General features: G+C 44.5%; 1 long non-coding RNA gene across 1 annotated transcript in view; it reads left to right on the plus strand.

The window, feature by feature from the left end:
* Positions 1-4,720: 4,720 nt before the first annotated feature.
* LOC148774129 (uncharacterized) overlaps positions 4,721-20,634 on the plus strand; it is a 29,231-nt gene continuing 13,317 nt past the window's right edge. Inside the window, exons 1-2 of the long non-coding RNA XR_016036030.1 lie at positions 4,721-4,869; positions 20,308-20,416. This is a non-coding gene — a long non-coding RNA (uncharacterized LOC148774129). The remainder of the gene's footprint in view (positions 4,870-20,307; positions 20,417-20,634) is intronic.

A 20,634-nucleotide genomic window follows, 5' to 3' on the forward strand; every position in this document is an offset into this window, starting at 1 on the left:
AGCTGACAGAAATGATCCTTTGCACACAAGTGGCTAAACTCTTTTTTCTTTCTATTACATTTTAAAATTAAAAATGCTGCACACCAAAATGATTAAGTTATATACATATATGTATATATGTATATGTATATACATGAAAGCATATATAAGTCCCTTGGAGAACAAGGCGATCAAACCAGCCAATCCTAAAGGAAATCAACCCTCAATATTCATTGGAAGTTCAGTTCAGTTCAGTCACTCAGTTGTGTCTGACTCTTTGCGACCCCATGGACTGCAGCACTCCAGGCCTCCCTGTCCATCACCAATTCCCGGAGTTTACTCAAACTCATGTACATTGAGTCAGTGGTGCCATCCAACCACCTCATCCCCTGTCACCCACTTCTCCTCCTGCCCTCAATGTTTCCCAGCATCAGGGTCTTTTCCAATGAGTCAGTTCTTTTCATCAGGTGGCCAAAGTATTGGAGTTTCAGCTTCAGCATCAGTCCTTCCAATGAATATTCAGGACTGATTTCCTTTAGGATGGACTGGTTGGATCTCCTTGCAGTCCAAGGGACCCTCAAGAGTCTTCTCCAACACCACAGTTCAAAAGCGTCAATTCTTTGGCACTCAGCTTTTTTTATAGTCCAACTCTCAGATCCATACATGACTACTGGAAAAACCATAGCCCTGATTAGATGGACCTTTGTTGGCAAAGTAATGTCTCTGCTTTTTGATATTCTATCTAGGTTGGTCATAACTTTCCTTCCAAGTAGTGAGCGTCTTTTAATTTCATGGTTGCAGTCACCATCTGCAGTGATTTTGGAAGGACTGATGCTAAAGCTGAAGCTCCAATACTTTGGCCACCTGATGCATAGAAATGACTCATTGGAAAAGACCCTGATGCTGGGAAACATTGAGGGCAGAAGAAGAAGTGGGTGACAGGGGATGAGGTGGTTGGATGGCATCACTGACTCAATGGACATGAGTTTGAGCAGACTCCAGGAGATAGTGAAGGACAGGGAAGTCTGATGTACTACAGTCCATGGGGTCATAAAGAGTTGGACATGACTGAGCAACTAAACAACAGAAGCAAAATGATTGTTTTATATATATATATATATACACACACATACACACACACATACATTCTTTTTAGATTCATTTCCCATATAGATTGTTACAGAGTATTGATTAGAGGTCCCCTTGTTATACAGTAGGTTCTTATTACTCATCTATTTTATAATAGTAGTGTGTATATGTCAACCCCAATCTCCCAATTTATTCCTCTCCCCTACTTTCTCCCTTAGTAATCATAAGTTTATTTTCTACATTTTTGAAAATGGCTATTTCCACTGTTCCTTCCCAGGAGGCTCTATAAGAGTAGGTTCACAGGTTTAACTTTGGGAACACATAGGTATATTCCCCACTTTGATTTCTGGTTTTGCAGTGGCCCAAAGGGTGCTCAAGATAATTCCAACAGACAATAAATGCCAAGTACTCATGTTGATAAACTCTACATGAGGTTGAAAAACACCAAGTAACAGAGAATTCCCTGCTAGCTCAGTGGTGAGGACTCCATACTTCCACTTCAGGGGGAATCCCTGGTTGGGTTTCCCCAGGTTCAGTCCCTGGTTGGGGAACTAGGACCCCAAATACCACACAGGTGGCCAAAGGAAAAAAAAAAACACAAAAATGAAAAGAAAATGATCGTCCCTCATAAAAAAATACATCAAGTAACAAATTACACATTGCATGGAGATCTAAACAATATCAGAAATCCATGTGGTTTTAAACTATTCCAAAAAATGAAGAATATTGGAGTATTTATTAGACATTGAGAAGTTCAGATTTGTTGCCCTTCTTCTGATTATGGACCTTTGCATTGAAATAAGCTCAGCCATCTATGATCTGGGGAATGTACTTCGGCTTTTCACTCAAGCTGTTCTCTCTTTGCATCTGGAGCATTCTCTCCACACACTCTTTTCCCATACCGCAGGCACATCATTCTTAGTTCTTAAAGTGCTTCTTCCTTCACTCCCACTTTCACCCAGCTTCTCACAATCATCTCTCGTTGAATCACGATCTCTTCTTTCACAGGACTTCTCACAATTAGCTGGTTGAGTGTGCTGTGTTTATGTGGTGTGTGTTATGTAGATGGCACTTTAAACAGCGGCCATCTCCCTGGCTGGCTTGTTGCACTTTGAGGACCAGGGCTGTAGCTTTGTCACACATCACTTGTTGTCTAGAGTCAGCGCCATGCCCACCACGCAGTGGACAATTGATAAATACCATTTAGATGAATTAAGTTCAAGACAGACTTGAAGGGGGCAAAAGCTCAGAAGGCAGTCCGAAGGTATGCAGAAGGGCGATAGAGACAACCTCATTTCACAAACTGCTTTCAAATTATGGTTTGTAGAACTGCAGCTATGACCTTAATACTGTTGTTTGCTCTCTCATTATTCTGGTCAGCGAGGGCTTCTTATTAGGACCTCTGTGGCTTGAACAAAACTGAAGTCAAGCCCAAAGTATGAAGCTTAGAAGGACCAAAGATGGCATAAAAGGTGCATGGCGTGCGATGTGTGTGCACACCCTTCAAGAGTTGAGAACTAGTTGACATCCCCTTTTTAAGGAGGTCACTTCTCGCTACTTTCAGAATTTTCAGACCAACGTTTGACTAATATAAGAAATGCTGCTATGGACATTCATGTACACATTTTTGTTGTAGATATATTAATATGTTTTTATTTCTTTGGGGTATATATAGAGGGGTGGAGTTTCTATGTCACATGATAACTATGACTAATCATTTGAGGAATACTGGGCTGTATTCCAAAGTGGTTGCACCATGGGAACCCACTCCAGTATTCTTGCCTGGAAAATTCCACTGACAGAGGAGCCTGGAGGGCTGCAGTCCACGGAGACACAAAGAGTTGGACGTGGCTGTGCACGACCAAGTGGCTGCACCGTCTTATGTTCCCACCAGAAGCGTGTGAGGATTCTGTTTCTCCACGCCCTCACCAACACTTGCTGTTGTCTGAAGTTCTGACCCAGCCATTCATTCCAGTGGGTATGAGGTGCCATGTCCTTGTGGTTTTGATTTGCATTTCCCTGATAACTAATGATGTTGAACATCTTGTCAAGTGCTTTGACCATTTGCATATCTTAAAAGTCTGCTCAGATCCTTTGCTCATAATTTTTTTGATGTTTTGCACCAATTCAAGTTCTTGACAGAACTCTGTCACTAACTCAGATACCATATAAAGTGAGTCTCAAACTGCCTTTGTCATAATTTTTCTCATCTTTAATGTGGCTGAGGACTCTTTTCCATCTCAAGAAGTTGTAAAGACCAGGTAAGAGAGAATATATGCAGGTACTTTATAAATCAAAACGAGATGAAAAATCTAGGCTATTAAAAAGCTAACTAAGTGGAAAATGTACAGGGCAGTTTGGGGGAAAATTTTGAAACCTTGGTATAAGAACAAGTACACCAATAGAATAAAAGCATGCTATTTAAATTATAAAACTATTAAAGTGTTTGTATCTTATCAACATTAGGAATCAGAAGAGATTTTAAAAGCTTCTATTTTGAATGATTTTAGGTTGAGAATAAAAATTTTAGGTTTATCTCTATCGCAAAGACAAAAGAGTTCCTTATTATCTTTCACTCAGATTCTTCTAAAGTTGACATCTAACATAATCATAATACAATGGTCAAAATCAGGCAGTTAACACTGGGGCAATACTAATGCTCCTCTGTCTGTGGGGATTCTCCAGGCAAGAATACTGGAGTGGGTTGCCATGCCCTCCTCCAGGGGATCTTCCAAACCCAGGGATCAAACCCAGGTCTCCTGCATTGCAAGTGGATTCTTTACCATCTGAGCCACCAGGAAGCCCAAGAATACTGGAGTGGGTAGACTATCCCTTCTCCAGGGGATCTTCCTGACCCCCAGGAATCAAACTGGGGTCTCCTGCACTGCAAGTAGATTCTTTACCAGCTGAGCTACCAAGAAAGCCCACAATACTAACTGTACAACACTATTAGCCCGAGACTTTTTTTGCTAGAGTCTTTTCTGTTCCAAAGTTCAACCCATGTTGCATGTGCTCATCGTGTCTTTTTGAACTTTTCTCACCTACAAGAGTTTCTCAGTTTCTCCCTGTTTCTGATGGTCCTGACATTTTTGAAGAATATTGGTCAGGTGTTTTGCAGAATGGGGTTTGCCAGATGTTTTCTCGTGATTAGATGGGTTATGGATTTTAGGGCTAACTACTCCAGAGGTGAACTGCACTTCTGTTGTATCACAGAGGGAGTGATATGGATATGTTTTACCACTGGGGATGTTAGCTTTGGCTACATGGTTAACGTGGAGAAGACGTTGGATGTTGAGAAATTTTCACCCCCCATAGTCTTGCCAAGAAATATTAGGTCCCAAATATGTTTCCCTAAATTCACTTTTAATAAAATGCAGCAGCTGCTATTCCACTGTACAAAATTAAAAAACAAAAAGAATAAAAGAGAAGGAGGTGGGTGGCAGAGAAATTTGCATCTGCGTTCCAGCGAGATCCCGCCTGATCAGGGCCTTGGCCGTTGGGCACAAGGGAGGGGACAGCTAAAATGAAAGGCAAGTCGACTAAACCAGGCCTGGTGCTGAGCAAGCTGCTTTCCAAAGATAAGGTGAGAACTGAAGAGCCTCCCCGAAAGTATGACTACATTTTTTTATTTCTTCCAGAACTTGGTCCTTTCCCAACTGTGTTTTATCAAGGTGCCTCCGCTTCAGGCCCTAATGTATCTTTCCAGGAAGCATTTAGTGGCCTTTTGGACAACCACTGGTGCCTGAGAGCTGCCAGGATCTTTGCACAGGCTACTTATAATCCTTCAAACTGTCCAACAAGGTAGGTTTGTTTATTACTGCTATCGTAAAATGGGAAAACGGAGAAACTAATAATAAATGACTCCCAAGGTCTAATAGCATTTAGACAAATTCCAGGGCTCAGATTAGAGTGCAGTCTATCTGACTGTTGCTCTTTTTCTTTGGCTAATGGATGTTGATGCTCTCTTACTCTTTTAGGTATTACTGACTTAATGACAAGGATTTCAGAGACATCGGTAGTAAAAGAAACAATGGAGTGGGTTAAGGAGAAAATGGGAAAGCAGAAGTAGAGGAATTAATAAATACAACAATTGGAGCGATCTCCCTGGTGGTCTAGTGGTGAGGCCTCATGCTTCCAAGGCAGGGGGCATGGGTTTGATGCCTGGTTGAGTATTTAAGACCCCCTATCCCCTGCGGTGCGGCAATGAAGCAAAACAAAGCAATTTGAAATTTCCTTGCAAAGGAAAAAAATGAAAAAGTTTATCAAGTGACCAAAATGAATTGGGAACCAGAGAACAGATGCCATGGTTGGCATTGGATGGAGTAAGACAGTTTTCCCATTTGAACAAGAGGGAAGAAATGAATATACATGTATATACAGCTGATGGGTAACATGTTTTTCCACTATAAAAAGGAACAAGGTCTTTAGATAGAGAAAAGATGTTCTTTTTGGCTTCACCAAACCACATTTCACATGACTTTCCATCTTTGCGAAGGAATAATTTGTATTGGCTATAGCATCCCATTTGATGGTAAGAGGTCTATGCCCACAGTGTATTTTTTTAAAATGAAGAATATGAGAGGTGCTGTGTAGCCCACTAACCCTAAATATTTTATGACCCCCACAGTTACAAAAAGTTCCTCAAATAGAAAACAGTCTTCTGGTTGCTAAGGGGAAAGGGGCATGGGGAAGGATTGGCAGTTTGGGGTTAGCAACCGCAAACTATTATACATAGGACGGACAAAAAGCAAGGTCTTCCTATATAACAAACCAGACTGTGCTCAACACTCTGTAACAACGAAAATGAGGAAAGAGTCTGAAGAATAAAATTACGTACACGTGTAACTGAATCAGGTTGTCGTACACTGAAAACAAACTCAACGTTGAAACCCCATTCTGTTTTAATATAAAATAAAAGTTAAATTTAAAAAGAACAGAAAAGAAATGCCAAGGGAATTGCCCTCAGGCTCGTGACTTGGGCCAGTGTCACATCCCTGGAGCCTGAAGAGCTTTGGAACCTAAGACTGGAGTGTGATGGAGCTGAGGGGACTCGGGGAGGCGCCAGCAAACGAACCCCACTTGGACCTGGGGTGCCTGGTCCCCTGTGCATGGCATCCCCGCCTCCAGGTGGGCCCTCCTACAGCTCAGCCACGCCTAGTGCCCTGCGAGGATGATGGACCTTGGAAAGTCGCCTGGCCTCCGTGACTCCCAGTATTGCAGTTCCCTCTGGCAACCGTCTTCCTCAGGGTCCCCCCACCTAAGTAGGGCAGCACCCACGCCTTGAGGTTTTGGCAGGGCTTTGGATTTGTTTGGGCAGGGAGTGAAGTCTAAGGGGGAAAAGCAATGAGCTTCTAGATGTGGCACATTCCAAAAAAAGTCTACAACCCTTGAACACAACTGTGTCTAGGGCTCTTGTTGACCTGGGAATCTGAGTGGGAAATGAAAATGTGCTGCCTCCTTGTGGACATTTTCTGTAACTACAACTATAAAGATAGGGCCTAGGGACACGTCATATTTAAGAAGGCACCTGCCGGGCTGTAAAGACCACCCGCCCTGAAGAATGTCCTGTGGTAGGTAATCAGAAAAGAATTCAAAGAGGCTGTCCTTAAAACAGCCAGTGTCAGAAGGTCATTTTAACTTACAAGGTTTTTCTTTCTGTGTTTGTTTTTTAAAGCATGTAAAAAGATGCTCAATATGGCTCATGACTCAGTTCAGTCGCTCAGTCATGTCCTATTCTTTGCGACCACGTGGACTGCAGCATGCCAGGCTTCCTTGTCCATCACCAACTCCCGGGGCTGGCTCAAACTCATGTCCATTGAGTCGGTGATGCCATCCAAGCATCTCATCCTATGTTGTCCCCTTCTTTTCCTGCCTTCAATCTTTCTCAGCATCAGGGTCTTTTCCAGTGAGTCAGTTCTTTGCATCAGGTGGCCAAAGTAGTGGAGCTTCAGCTTCAGCATCAGTCCTTCCAATGAATATTCAGGACTGATTTCCTTTAGGATTGACCCATGATTAAACAAAAGCAAATCAAACAGCAGTAGGGTAGCACCTCCTACCAGTAAGAATGCCCATCGCCCAAAAGCTTAGAAAAAACAAATGCCAGAGAGGGCATGGAGAAAGGGAACCCTCTTACAGTGTTTTGGGGAATGGAAATTGACAACAGGCAGGATGGAGAACAGAATGTGTTAGCCACTCAGTCGTGTCCAACTCTGTGGGACCCCACGGACTGTAGCCCGCCAGCTCCTCTGTCCATGGAGTTCTCCAGGCAAGAATACTGGAGTGGGTTGCCATTCTCTTCTCCAGGGAATTTTCCCAATCCAGGGATTGAATCCAGGTCTCTTGCATTGCTGACATATTTTTTACCCTCTGAGCCACCAGGGAAGCCCCGTAATACAGTATGGAGGTTCCTTAATCAACTGGAAAGAGACCTACTGCAGGAACTGAGATGCCACTCCTGGGCCTGTATGTGGAGAAAAACCATGATTAGAAAAGAGACTTGCACCACAACCTTCATGGAAGAACGTTTTACAATAGCCTGGATGTGGGAGCAATCATGATCTCCATCTTCAGATGAACAGATTAAAAAGAAGTTATACACATATATACATATATAATACAATATATTCAGCCATTTTAAAAAAATGAATAGTGCCACTCTCAGCAACATGAATGGACCTGGAGATGGTCATAATGGGTGAAGGAAGTCAGAGAGAAAGAGATTTGAATATGGTTTTTAAGCAGAATCTAAAAATCGATGCAAATGAACTCATTTTGAAAACAGAAAGACACTCAAGGACTCAAAAAACAAAATTATGGTTGCCAAAAAGAAGCGATGGAGTAGGGAGAAATGAGGAAACTGAAATTAACATATTCCCAGTAATACACATGAAAAGTGAATCAGCACAGACCTACTGTCTAGCACATGGAAGTCTACTTGGCATTCTGTAATACCTACATGGGAAAAGAATCACACAAGAGTAGACATGCGTTCACGTGTAACTGAGTCAGGTTTCTGAACACCAAAACAAACATGGTGAATCCACTCTATTTTAGTATCAAATAAAACTTATTTTGTTTAAGAGACTGAAAAAGTTGGCTTAAAACTCAACATTCAGAAAACTAAGATCATGGCATCTGGTCCCATCACATCATGGCAAATAGATGGGGAAGCAATGGAAACAGTGTCAGACTTTATTTTTGGGGGCTCCAAAATCACTGCAGATAGTGACTGCAGCCATAAAATTAAAAGACGCTTACTCCTTGGAAGAAAAGTTATGACCAACCTAGACAGCATATTAAAAGGCAGAGACATTACTTTGCCAACAAAAGTCCATCTAGTCAAAGCTATGGTTTTTTCAGTAGTCATGTATATGAGAGTTGGATGTGAGAGTTGGACTATAAAGAAAGCTGAGCTCTGAAGAATTGATGCTTTTGCACTGTGGTGCTGGAGAAGACTCTTGAGAGTCCCTTAGACTGTAAGGAGATCCAACCAGTCCATTCTAAAAGAAATCAGTTCTGAATATTCATCGGAAGGACTGATGTCTAAGTTGAAACTCCAGTACTTTGGCCACCTGATGCAAAGAACTGACTCATTGGAAAAGACCCTGACGCTGGGCAAGATTGAAGACAGGAGAAGGGGACGACAGAAGATGAGATGGTTGGATGGCATCACTGACTCAATGGACATGAGTTTGAGTAAACTCCAGGAGTTGGTGACAGACAGGGAAGCCTGGCGTGCTGGAGTCCATTGGATTGCAAGGAGTCGGACACAGTTGAGCGACTGAACTGAACTGAACTGAAAACTTAAATTTACAAAGAAAAGAGAGAAAGGACAAATGGCGTTCCCCTCAGGCCTTGGTGACCAGGGCTGGTGTCACATGCCTGGAGTGAACAGCCTTGGAACCTCAGGCTGGACTGTGGCAGAGCTGAGGGACCTGGGGAGGAGGTGCCAGCAAAGGAGCCCCTTTGGGACCTGGAGCACCTGGTTCCCTGTGAATGGGACCTCTACCTCCAGACCCAGGTGGGCCCTCTGATAGCTCAGCCACCCTTAGGGCACCCCAAAAAACTGTCGGCCCTATGGGCTGAGAGAGCATTGAATAGTCAACAGGTCACCCCTTCCCCCATGGTGGTGTTGCCACCAGCAGCCTCCCTCCTGGAGGCCCCCACCTAGAGGACGAAGGACAGCACCCTTAGCGTTGCAGTTTGGGCAGGGCCTGGCATTTTTCTTTGGTGGGGCTGAAGGCTAAGCGGGAAGAAGTAATAAGACCCGTGACCTGGCACATCCCACTCTAATCAACAGCCCAGGAACAGGGCTTTCTCAAGGGCTCAACTGGCCAGAGGAATTCCAAGGGCGAAATGGAGACGTGCTGCCGCCTTGTGGACGTTTCTCGCAACTGCGACTGTAAAGCTGATGCTCGGGGCCACTTGCACAAGGCCAGCCTGGCTCTAAAGCATACCTTTCAGTTCAGTCAGTTCAGTTCAGTCGCTCAGTCGTGTCCGACTCTCCGCGACCCCATGAATCACAGCATGCCAGGCCTCCCTGTCCATCACCAACTCCCGCAGTACACTCAAACTCATGTCCACAGAGTCGGTGATGCCATCCAGCCATCTCATTCTCCGTCGTCCCCTTCTCCTCCCGCCCCCAACCTTTCCAAGCATCAGAGTCTTTTCCAGTGAGTCAACTCGTCGCATGAGGTGGCCAAAGTATTGGAGTTTCAGCTTCAGCATCAGTCCTTCCAATGAACACCCAGGATTGATCTCCTTTAGAATGGACTGGTTGGATCTCCTTGCAGTATAAGGGACTCTCAAGAGTCTTCTTCAGCACCACAGTTCAAAAGCATACCTTTAGACATCAAAAAATGTCCGGTGGGGCTTCCGTGGTGGTCTAGTGGTTGGGAATCCGACTTGCCATGCAGGGGACAAGGGTTTGATTCTGGTTCGGGGAAGATTCGCCCGAGCCGAGCCCCTAAGCCCTTGTGCAGCATTTATTGAGCCCGCGCTCTACAGCCAGCAAGCTGCAGAGAGCTTGAACTAGAGAAGCCAGTGGAACCCGGAGCCTGTGCTCCCCAGCCAAAGAAGCCTCTGCAGTACGAAGCCTGCTCCGCACAAACAGAGAAAGCCCTGAGGCACCAAGGAAGACGCAGCCGGGCCAAAAAGAAATCGATAAATTAAACTGAGAAAGAAACACATGTCCTGCGATACGCAGCGGGGAAGTTTTTCAATGCCGCCATCCTTCCGAAAGGCAGACTCCTCCGGAGACTGCTGGAGAACCTGCCTAGATCTGGAGGTCCAAGTCCCAGGGCTTGGCATTTGTCTCGGGGTGGCAGAAGGCTAAAGAGCAAGAAGTAATGAGAACCGAGACCCGGCACATTCGAATCTAATCTCCAGCTGAGCCACTCGCCTTTCTCCAGGACTCTGCGCAACCTTGGAATTGCCGAGGGAAATGAAAACGTGCTGCCGCCTTGTGGACACTTCCTGCAACTGCCGCCTTGGCGCTGCTGCTTGGGACCATTTCCCCTTCTTTCACAAGGCCTGCAGACCTTCAAGAATGGGTTAGGGTTAGGGATCACTGGTCCTCAAGAAATATCTTTTGGGTCTCTCTGGTAACCCAGTGCCTAAGAACCCAACTTGCTATGCCGAGGACAAGTGTTCGACTCCTGGTGGGTGAAGATCTCTTTTGGGAAGGAGCTCCTAAGCCCTTGTGCCACGTGTGCTAAGCCAACGCTCCACAGCCAAGCAGCCCCAACTCCGAGCCAGAGAGCAGAAACTAGCGAAGCCCTTGAATCCTAGAGTCGGAGCGCCCCAGAAATACCAGTGCCATGAGAAGCCTGCTCTACACAAACAGAAACAACCGCAATAAAGTAAGAAAGACACAGCCCAGGCAAACACAGAAACCTATAAAGGAAAATGACAGAGAGTAAGATATTCTTGGGATAGATAGTGGGAAAACTCGGTCTCTGGAGGTCAAGTTAATGCACAGGTCATTTGTTTTGCTGTTTGTAGAAGAACGAGAAAAGATGCTCCACGTGAGTCATTATTATAGAACTGCATACTCAAGCTAGGAGGAGGTATCACTCCACGCAGATCACAATTAGCATCATCTAAGTCTAGGAACTACACGTGGCGTGAGGGCTTGGACAAAAGAGAACTCTCCTACCTGATTTGAGGGAATGCAAAATGGTAACAGCCAGGGTGGAGAACAGTCAGGAAGTGCCTTAAACCCCCAAAACAGAGTTGATTCAGGATCCGGAAATGCCACTCCTGGGCCTTATACGCAGACATAAATCCTCCTTAGAAGAGACACTTGCATCCCATCCTTCATGCGGGGCGTTTACAATAATCAAGATGTGGAAGCAATCAAAATGGGCACCCTCAGAGCCACGGATAAAAGAAAATGTTTAATATATCTATTGACACAGGGCAGTGTTACGCAGGCATCCAGATGAATGACATAATGCCTTCTCCAGCATCATGGATGGACCTGGAGATGGTCATACTGTGTGAGGGCAGTCAGAGAAGGAGGCGGATCCTAGGAGATGACTTATGGGTAGAATATAAAAATCGATTCCACTGAACTCATTTTGAAAAAGAAAACAAAAAGAGACCCCAGGACACAGACGACAATCTTCTGGGTTCCAAAAAGAAAAGATGGGGCCTTAGATAGGAGAAAGAGGAGGCGGGACTTAACGAATGCCGAGTTATAGACATGAAAAGTGAATCAGCAAGGACCTACTCTTGCATGCGAGCATCTCCTCAGCCCTCTGTAATACTTATGTGGGAAAAGAACGCACTCAACAGTAGATTTATGGACCTGTGTAACTGGATCCAGTTGCTGTAGCTTGCAGCATACACAATATCATAAATCTTCTGTATTTTAATCAAACAAAAATTAAATTTAAAAAGAACACAGACGAAACACCAAGCGGATTCCCTTTAGGCCTTGATAACCCTGCCTGGTGTCACATCCCTGGAGCCTGAGGAGCCTTGGAGCCTAAGGCTGGAGAGTGGTGGGGCTGAGGGAACTGGGGCGGGGGCGTTAGCAAAGGAGCCCCTGTGGAAGCTGGAGCACATGGTCTCGTGTTCACGGGACTGGGATTCTAGATCTAGGCGGGTCCTCTGACAGCTCAACCACACTTCGTGCACCCAGAAAACGTGGTCCCTAGGTGGTCCCTATGGGCGGAGAGAGTGTTGAAAAGGCAGCTGGTCACCAAGTCTCTCGGTGGTGGGGTTGCCACCAGCAGCCTTCTTCCTTGGTGTTTTCCCAGCTGGGGAGGAAGAATAGCACCCTCAGCCTCGCAGTTGGGGCACGGCTTGGCATTTGTCCCGGACTGGCAGAAGGCAAAGGGGAAAGAAGCAATGAGACCCGTGACCTGGGACACTCGAGTCTATAATCTACTGCTGAGGAACAGGACTTCCTCGAGGGTTCTGCGGGCCCTAGGAATCCTAGTGGTAAATGAAAAATGCTGCCGCCTCGTGGACATTTCTTGGAACTGCAGCTTTAATGCTGGTGCCGGGGAACTCTTCCCCTTCATTCCCAAGGCCTGCAGAGCTTTAAGGAACACCGGCTTTCTAGAAAGGTCCTGTGGGTCTTTCTGGTAATCCAGGACTGAAGAGCCGAACTCACTACGCAGAGGACAAAGTGTTCTACTGCTGGTCCAGGAAGAATCCCAGGTGTGAGGGAGCTCCTCAGCCCTTGCACCACATCTGCTGATCCCACGCTCTACGACCAGGCAGCTGCAACTCTGAGCCAGGGAGCTGAAGCTAAGGAAGCCCATGAATCCGAGAGCCCACGCACCCCTCTGAGACACGCCAGTGCATGAGAAGCCCGCTGTGCACAAACAGAGACAACCCTGAGACAGTAAGAAAGATGCAGCCCAGGCAAAAACAAACCTATAGAGTGAGACAGAAAGAAAGAAATGTGATGCCCTCAGGAATGCAAAAATATTTTCAAAACACTGTCCTTCCGTAATCTGGTTTCCACAGGTCAAGTTAAGGCTCAGGGCTTTTGTTCTGATGTTTCAAACAATGGAAAAGATGCTCCATGTGGCTCTTTTGTATAGAACTGCATATTGAAACTATAATGAGGTATTCTTAAAAGGTCACAATTGCTATTACACAGAAGTCTAGCAGTTATACCCAGTATGAGAGCATGGAGGGAATAGAATTCTCCTTAGGGATATGAGGGAATTTGAAATGGTATTAGCCAGGATGGAGAACAGTTAGGGAAGTGTCTTAACCCCCCAAACAGGCTTGCTTTGGGATTCAGCAATGCCACGTCTTGGCCTATCCACATAGAAAAATCCTCATTCAAAGACACTTGCATCCTAGCCTTCAGGCAAGATGCTTTTCAAAAACCAAGACATGGAAGCAACCAAAATGGGCACCGTCAGAGGCATGATAAAATATGTTTTATATATTTATATACACAAGACAGTATGACTCAGGCATCCAAATGAATAATATAATGCCTTTTCCAGGGACATGGATAACCCTGGAGATGGTCATACTGAGGGCAGACAGAGCAAGGATGAGAGGGATCCTAGGAGATGACTTACAGATAGAATGGAAAAATTGATTCCAGTGAACTCATTTTGAAAACGAAAAGCAGACTCAAGGACACAGACAAAAAGCTTCTGGTTTCTAAAAAGAAAAGATGGGGCAGGGGAAGAAGGAAAAACGAGGCTGGGCCTCAGGTTCGCCCAGTAATAGATCTGAAAAGTGAATCAGCAAGGCCCTTCCGGCTAGCACAGGGATTTCTACTCACCACTCTGTAATACCGATGTGGGAAAAATCTGGCTGGGAGAGACTGATGTATTCGGTAACCGGATCAGACTGCCCTAGCTCGATACATGCACATCATCTACTTTAATAAAAAATAGAAACGAAATTTAAAAAGAACAGAGGAGAAACACCAAGGGTATGCCCCTCAGGCTTCGATAACCCAGACTGGTGTTACCTCCTTGGAGCCCAGGGTTGGAGTGAGGTGGAGCTGAGGGGCCCGGGGAGGGGGTCCAGCAGAGGAAACCCTTTTTGAGCTGGAGCACCTGGTCTCGCGTGCATGGGACTGCGACCTCTAGATCTAGCCGGGTCCTCCGGGTGGACCCAGAGAACAGTGGTCCCCATGCGCAGAGAGAGAGCTGAAATGTCAGCTGGTCACCCCGGTCCTCATGGGGTGGGGGGGGGTTGCCAGTGCCAGCCTTATTCTCTGGTGGGTCCCTTCCTAAGGAGGAAGAAACTGCACCCTTTGCATCACAATATGGGAATGGCTTGGCATTTGCCGAGGGTTGGCGGAAGGTTAAGGGGGAAGAAGGAATGAGACCCGTTACCTGGCTCACCCGCCTCTAATCTGCAACTAAGGAACAGGACTTTCTCCAGGATTCTGCTGGCTCTAGGAATTCTAGTAATAAATGAAAGTGCTGCCACCTCGTGGACATTTCCTGCAGCTGCAGCTTTAGAGCTGGTGCGGGGGACCACTTCATCTTCATTCCCAAGGCCTGCAGACCTTTAGGGAACATCGGCCTTCAAGAAAGGTGCTGTGGGTCTTTCTGGTGACTCCGGGCTTGAGCGGAGAAGGCAATGGCACCCCACTCCAGTACTCTCGCCTGGAAAATCCCATGGATGGAGGAGCCTGGTGGGCTGCAGTCCATGGGGTCCCTCCGAGTCAGACAGGACTGAGCGACTTCACTTTCACTTTTCTCTTTCACACACTGGAGAAGGAAATGGCAACCCACTCCAGTGTTCTTGCCTGGAGAATCCCAGGGAAGGGGGAGCCTGGTGGGCTGCCGTCTGTGGGGTCGCACAGAGTCGGACACGACTGAAGCGACTTAGCAGTAGCAGCAGCAGCAGCACAACGGCTTGAGAACCCGACTTGCAAGCAGAGGACAAGTGTTCGACTCCTGGCGGGGGAAGATCTCTCGTGGGGAGGAGCTACTAAGTCACTGCTCTACAGCTAGGCGGCCGCAACTACTGAGGCCGAGATCTGAAACTGGTGAAGCCCTCGAATGCCAGCGTCCGTGCGCTCCACCACGAAATGCCAGTCCCACGAGAAGCCTGCTCTACACTAACAGGAACTCGCAGTGCAAAGGACGAAGCTAGATTCCCCATCCGCTGATTCCCGGGTGCAGAGGCCCTCCCCAGCCTTCCTGCCGCATCTGCTGAGGCCAAGCTCTTAGTTCTTCCTCCCCACAGAAACAGTAGTGGTGGGCCATATTTACAGGAGAGGTGGAGATGACAATTATTTTTTTCTTTCTTTTTGTTAAATTAGCAGGCAGACAGCGTTCTTTCACGTACACTTTTAGCAGGAAGTATGTTAATGATTTCTTTGGCAATACACCCTTCTTGGTAAAGAAACCTTTGATGTCTGAACAAATCTATGTCAGTCTCACAAAGAACATTTCTGTAGTAATTTTACGGTTTCTGGAACCGGTTTTTAAAATAATAAAATGGAAGTCAATAGGACTGAGTCATGATGTAATTTTATACAATTCTATGAAGGTATTCTATGTCTGACTACAATTGAACTACAAGTCTTAAATGTCTGATTGTCAAAGGTAAACACATCTCTAAGAATGCAGGACAAAGAAATTTAGGAACGTTGTATAAACATTTGTTTTATTTCATATTAAATCCTCAGTTTGAGTGCATTTTTTAATCTAAACTGTCAATTAGTGTTAGTCTAGATCAGGAAACAGCATTGCATACGGCATAAAAGCCTGAGGGTCGAGTCTGTGCGCTGTTAATGCATGGTTGTCTATATGCAGACCAAAAAATTCTCCTGTCCCTGTTCACTTACCTGCAGAATGGAGACAAAGGACTATTAGGAGGATAAAGTGCAAAAATGACTAAAAGCCAATCAGCATATCACGGGGAATGTAGACTCATTGTTAACTTCAGCAGCATGAAGGAAACACAGAGAAGTAAATTGGAATTTCTTGAGCACTCTAACTGCCAAGTATCTTCCATGCGTTATTTCACTTAAAAAAGAAAAAAAATCATCTCAATTTGAAAAGAGAAATCAGTATCTGGTGACATTTAAAATTTCTATATACCGATCAAACTATATTTTGTAATTGTATTTCCAAGTACCAGTGGTTTTGGTTTTAAAACAACTTTCATTAATTGTTTTCATGTGTGTATTTACATGTATGTGTGTGATGGGGAGAGGGAGTGTTCCCTTCTTCCTGCTATTGAAAGAGCCAGAAATCCTGTTAACCCAAAAGATCCTGGGTACCCCAGGGATTCTCTTACCTGGGTTAACAGGTGCTAGCGCCTCCTTCATATCGCCTGCTCTTTCCCTATGCTTCTGCACCAGCTTCTTTCACAGATCTCTGACTCTAAGGATTCCGATATCTGGGGACTCTCACTGAGCATGTTTACAGTAGCTTCAGATCTCGAAGATGAGTTTGTTTTCTGGACTCCACTGAGCCGTCCGATGGCCACTCATTAGTTACCACCAGCTTTGTGTTCCAGAGAGAAGGATGAATACTTCATGTGGCCAGTCTGAAACCATTTTTTCTGGAACTTTTAAAACTCAAACATACTATGTGTTTCACTGAAAAGTGATTAAGACTGCATTTCTCCCTTTGCTGTTACATTTTATGAATAATTATCATCCAAAATTATCATCCAATAAAGGACAGAAATGGTACGGACCTAACAGAAGCAGAAGATATTAAGAAGAGGTGGCAAGAATACACAGAAGAACTGTACATAAAAGATCTTCACAACCCAGATAATTATGATACTGTGATCACTCACCTAGAGCCAGACATCCCGGAATGTGAAGTCAAGTGGGCCTTAGGAAGCATCACTATGAAGAAAGCTAGTGGAGGTGATGGAATCCCAGTTGAACAATTTCAAATCCTAAAAGATGATGCTGTGAAGGTGCTGCATTCAATTTTCCAGCAAATTTGGAAAATTCAGCAGTGGCCACAGGACTGGAAAAGGTCAGTTTTCATTTCAATCCCAAAGAAAGGCAATGCCAAAGAATGCTCAAACTACCGCACAATTGTACTCATCACACGCTAGTAAAGTAATGCTCAAAATTCTCCAAGCCAGACTTTGACAATACGTGAACTGTGAACTTCCAGATGTTCAAGCTGGTTTTAGAAAAGGCAGAGGAACCAGGGATCAAATTGCCAACATCCGCTGAATCATGGGAAAAGCAAGAGAGTTCCAGAAAAACATCTATTTCTGCTTTATTGACTATGTCAAAGTCTTTGACTGTGTGGATCACAACAAAACTATGGAAAATGTTTCAGGAGATGGGAATACCAGACCACCTGACCTGCCTTCTGAGAAATCTGTATGCAGGTCAGGAAGCAACAGTTAGAACTGAACATGGAACAACAGCTTGGTTCCAAATAGGAAAAGGAGTACGTCAAGACTGCCTATTGTCACCATGCTTATTTAATTTATATGCAGAGTCCATCATGAGAAAAGCTGGGCTGAATGAAGCATAAGCTGGAATCAAGATTGCTGGGAGAAATATCAATAACCTCAGATATGCAGATGACACCACCCTTATGGCAGAAAGTGAAGAAGAACTAAAGAGCCTCTTGATGAAAGTGAAAGAGGAGAGTGAAAAAGTTGGCTTAAAGCTCAACATTCAGAAAACAAAGATCATGGCATTCGGTCCCATCAGTTCTTGGCAAATAGATGGGGAAATGGTGAAAAGAGAGGCAGACTTTAAAATCACTGCAGATGGTGACTGCAGCCATGAATTAAAAGGATGCTTCCTCCTTGAAAGAAAAGTTATGACCAACCTAGACAGCATATTAAAAAATAGAGACATTACTTTGCCAACAAAGGTCCATCTAGTCAAGGCTATGGTTTTTCCAGTAGTCATGTATGGATGTGAGAGTTGGACTATAAAGAAAGCTGAGCGCAGAAGAGTTGATGCTTTTAAACTGTGGTGTTAGAGAAGACTCTTGAGAGTCCTTTGGACTGCAAGGAGAGCCAACCAGTACATCCTAAGGGAAATCAGTCTTGAATGTTCATTGGAAGGACTGATACTGAAGCTGAAACTCCAGTACTTTGGTCACCTCATGCGAAGAGCTGACTCATTGGAAAAGACCCTGATGCTGGGAAAGCTTGAAGGCAGGAGGAGAAGGGGACAACAGAGGATGAGATGGTTGGATGGCATCACTGACTCAATGGACATGAGTTTGAGTAAACTCTGGGAGTTGGTGGTGGACAGGGAGGCCTGGCGTGCTGCAGTCCATGGGGTCGCAAAGAGTCGGACATGACAGAGTGACTGAACTGAATTGATCATCCAAAATTAGCATACCAAATTATGGTTTGCATCCCTAGTGACTCTGGGGACCATTATGTTCTTTTCCAGTTTCAGAGATCAACCATTCAGATTTCAGAAGGGGAGGGATTCCTTCTGCTTCTACCACTGATATTTCTCTAGCATTTCTGTCTCTATATGTGAAAAACTACAAATTCACACCAATACCTCAATTCCAGTACAACACAAGATTGATCCTTTATTTCTATATGTGTAAATCCTTTCTCCAGCAGTGAGAAACCTGGCTTCCATTCTTTTTAATTATTTGTGTTTGTAGGGTACACAGTGGGCTTCCCTGGTAGCTCAGCTGGTAAAGAATCCACTTGCAATGCAGGAGACCCTGGTTTGATTCCTGGGTTGGGAAGTTCCCTTGGAGAAGTCATAAGCTACCCACTCCAATATTCTTGGGCTTCTCTGGTGGCTCAGATGGTAAAGAATCTGCCTGCAATGCGGGAGACCTGGGTTCGATCCCTGGGTTGGGAGGATCCCCTGGAGGAGGGCATGACAACCCACTCCAGTATTCTTATCTGGAGAGTCCCCATGGACAGAGGAGCCTGGAAGGCTATAGTCCATAGGGTCACAAAGAGTTGGACTAAGCACAGCACAGCACAGGGTACATAGTGCTAACTGCAGGAGTTGGTGATGGACAGGGAGGCCTGGCGTGCTGTGATTCATGGGGTTGCAAAGAGTCGGACACGACTGAGCAACCGAACTGAACTGAACTGAACTACTAATCCACGGGTCTATGTTAAAAGCAAAATTTTATTCACTAGAATTGAATATTTGTTTGTATAAATATATAGAAGACACACAGTCTAAATATAGCATTCAAACATTAGTTGAATTCTTTTTCAAATTTTATGGTGATTATTTTATAATCAGTATAGTTTATTCTTATTTCTATTACATTTTAGATTTTCTCTCCATCCTGTTGATTATATTTTATGTTAAAGAGTGTGTGAAATATTAACAAAAATCACAAAATAAAGCTACACAAATGAAGAAGTCACTCCCCCCACACATTTATTCCTACCATTTTGACACTCCCCATCCCGCCCACTCCCTTCTGGGGCCACTTACTCTATGTAACCAATCTCTTTAGTTTTTGTACACTTTTCGTATGTTGCATGTACTTCTGCTGCTGCTGCTAAGTTGCTTCAGTCGTGTCTGACTCTGTGCGACCCCATAGACGTCAGCCCACCAGGCTCCCCTGTCCCTGGGGTTCTCCAGGCAAGAACAGTGGAGTGGGTTGCCATTACATTTTTCCATAAATGTGAAGGTATTGGGTTGGCTAAAACGTTCATTACATAGTACAGAAAAACCCGAACAAACATTTCGGCCAAAGAATACATGTGTTATTTGTATTGACTTTTCTTTTAAACACAAAAAATAGGGTACCAAACCAGTTAAGTGAAAGTGAAGTCGCTCAGTCATGACTCTTTTGAGACCCCATGGACTATAGCCTACCACGCTCCTCCGTCTGTGGGATTTTCCTGGCAAGAGTACTGGAGTGGGTTGCAATTTCCTTCTTCAGAGGATCTTCCTGACCCAAGGATCGAACCCAGATCTCCCACATTGTAAGCGGATCCTTTACGATCTGAGCCACCAGGGAAGTCCTACCAAGCCAGTTAGGAGATCAAAAAGTCAAAAAACAAATGAGAATATAACTAATTCATTTTGTTATTATTATTGTTAAAATTTAATTTTATAGGCAGCTGTTTGCAGAAATTTTGATTTGTCTTATCATTTATCTGGGCTGAGTCTAACTAAGGTTATGTATAAATATTATAAAATATGATTTCATATTTTATTTATTTAAATCACATCCATATGTTTGCTTAGATAAGTTCTTTATTCTTAAAGTTGTTTGCTTTTGTTTAAAGAAGAGGTTGGAAAACAAAGGTAGATGCCAATTTTTGAATTCATTCTAAGAAGTGACAATGTTACAGTCTTCTTTTTTTGGCATGTTGTTTCAGGAAATGTAACAATTTTAATCCAGACTAAGTCCTGTGGTTGTACAGCTTTAAAAAATCTTCAACTTGCTTCAATTAATTAAAGGTAACGTGACAAGTCTGTATCAGTCCAAAGTTGTCATGGTAGACTGTGCTACTTTTGTGAACCGCTGTATGAAAGAGGTCTCTGTAAATATCCAGGAGAATAAAGGTTCATTACTGTTGGAAATCGAATGCATATCTAACATGTCTACAGTCTCCCTCCTGGTATGTGTCACCTAAGTGATGAGCTTTTCTCCATTTAGTCCTACACAATGCAGATTG

The sequence above is a fragment of the Moschus berezovskii genome, chromosome 23 (assembly GCF_049115385.1).
Source record: "Moschus berezovskii isolate FMDL1 chromosome 23, NW_MosBer_1.0, whole genome shotgun sequence".
NCBI lineage: Eukaryota > Metazoa > Chordata > Mammalia > Artiodactyla > Moschidae > Moschus > Moschus berezovskii.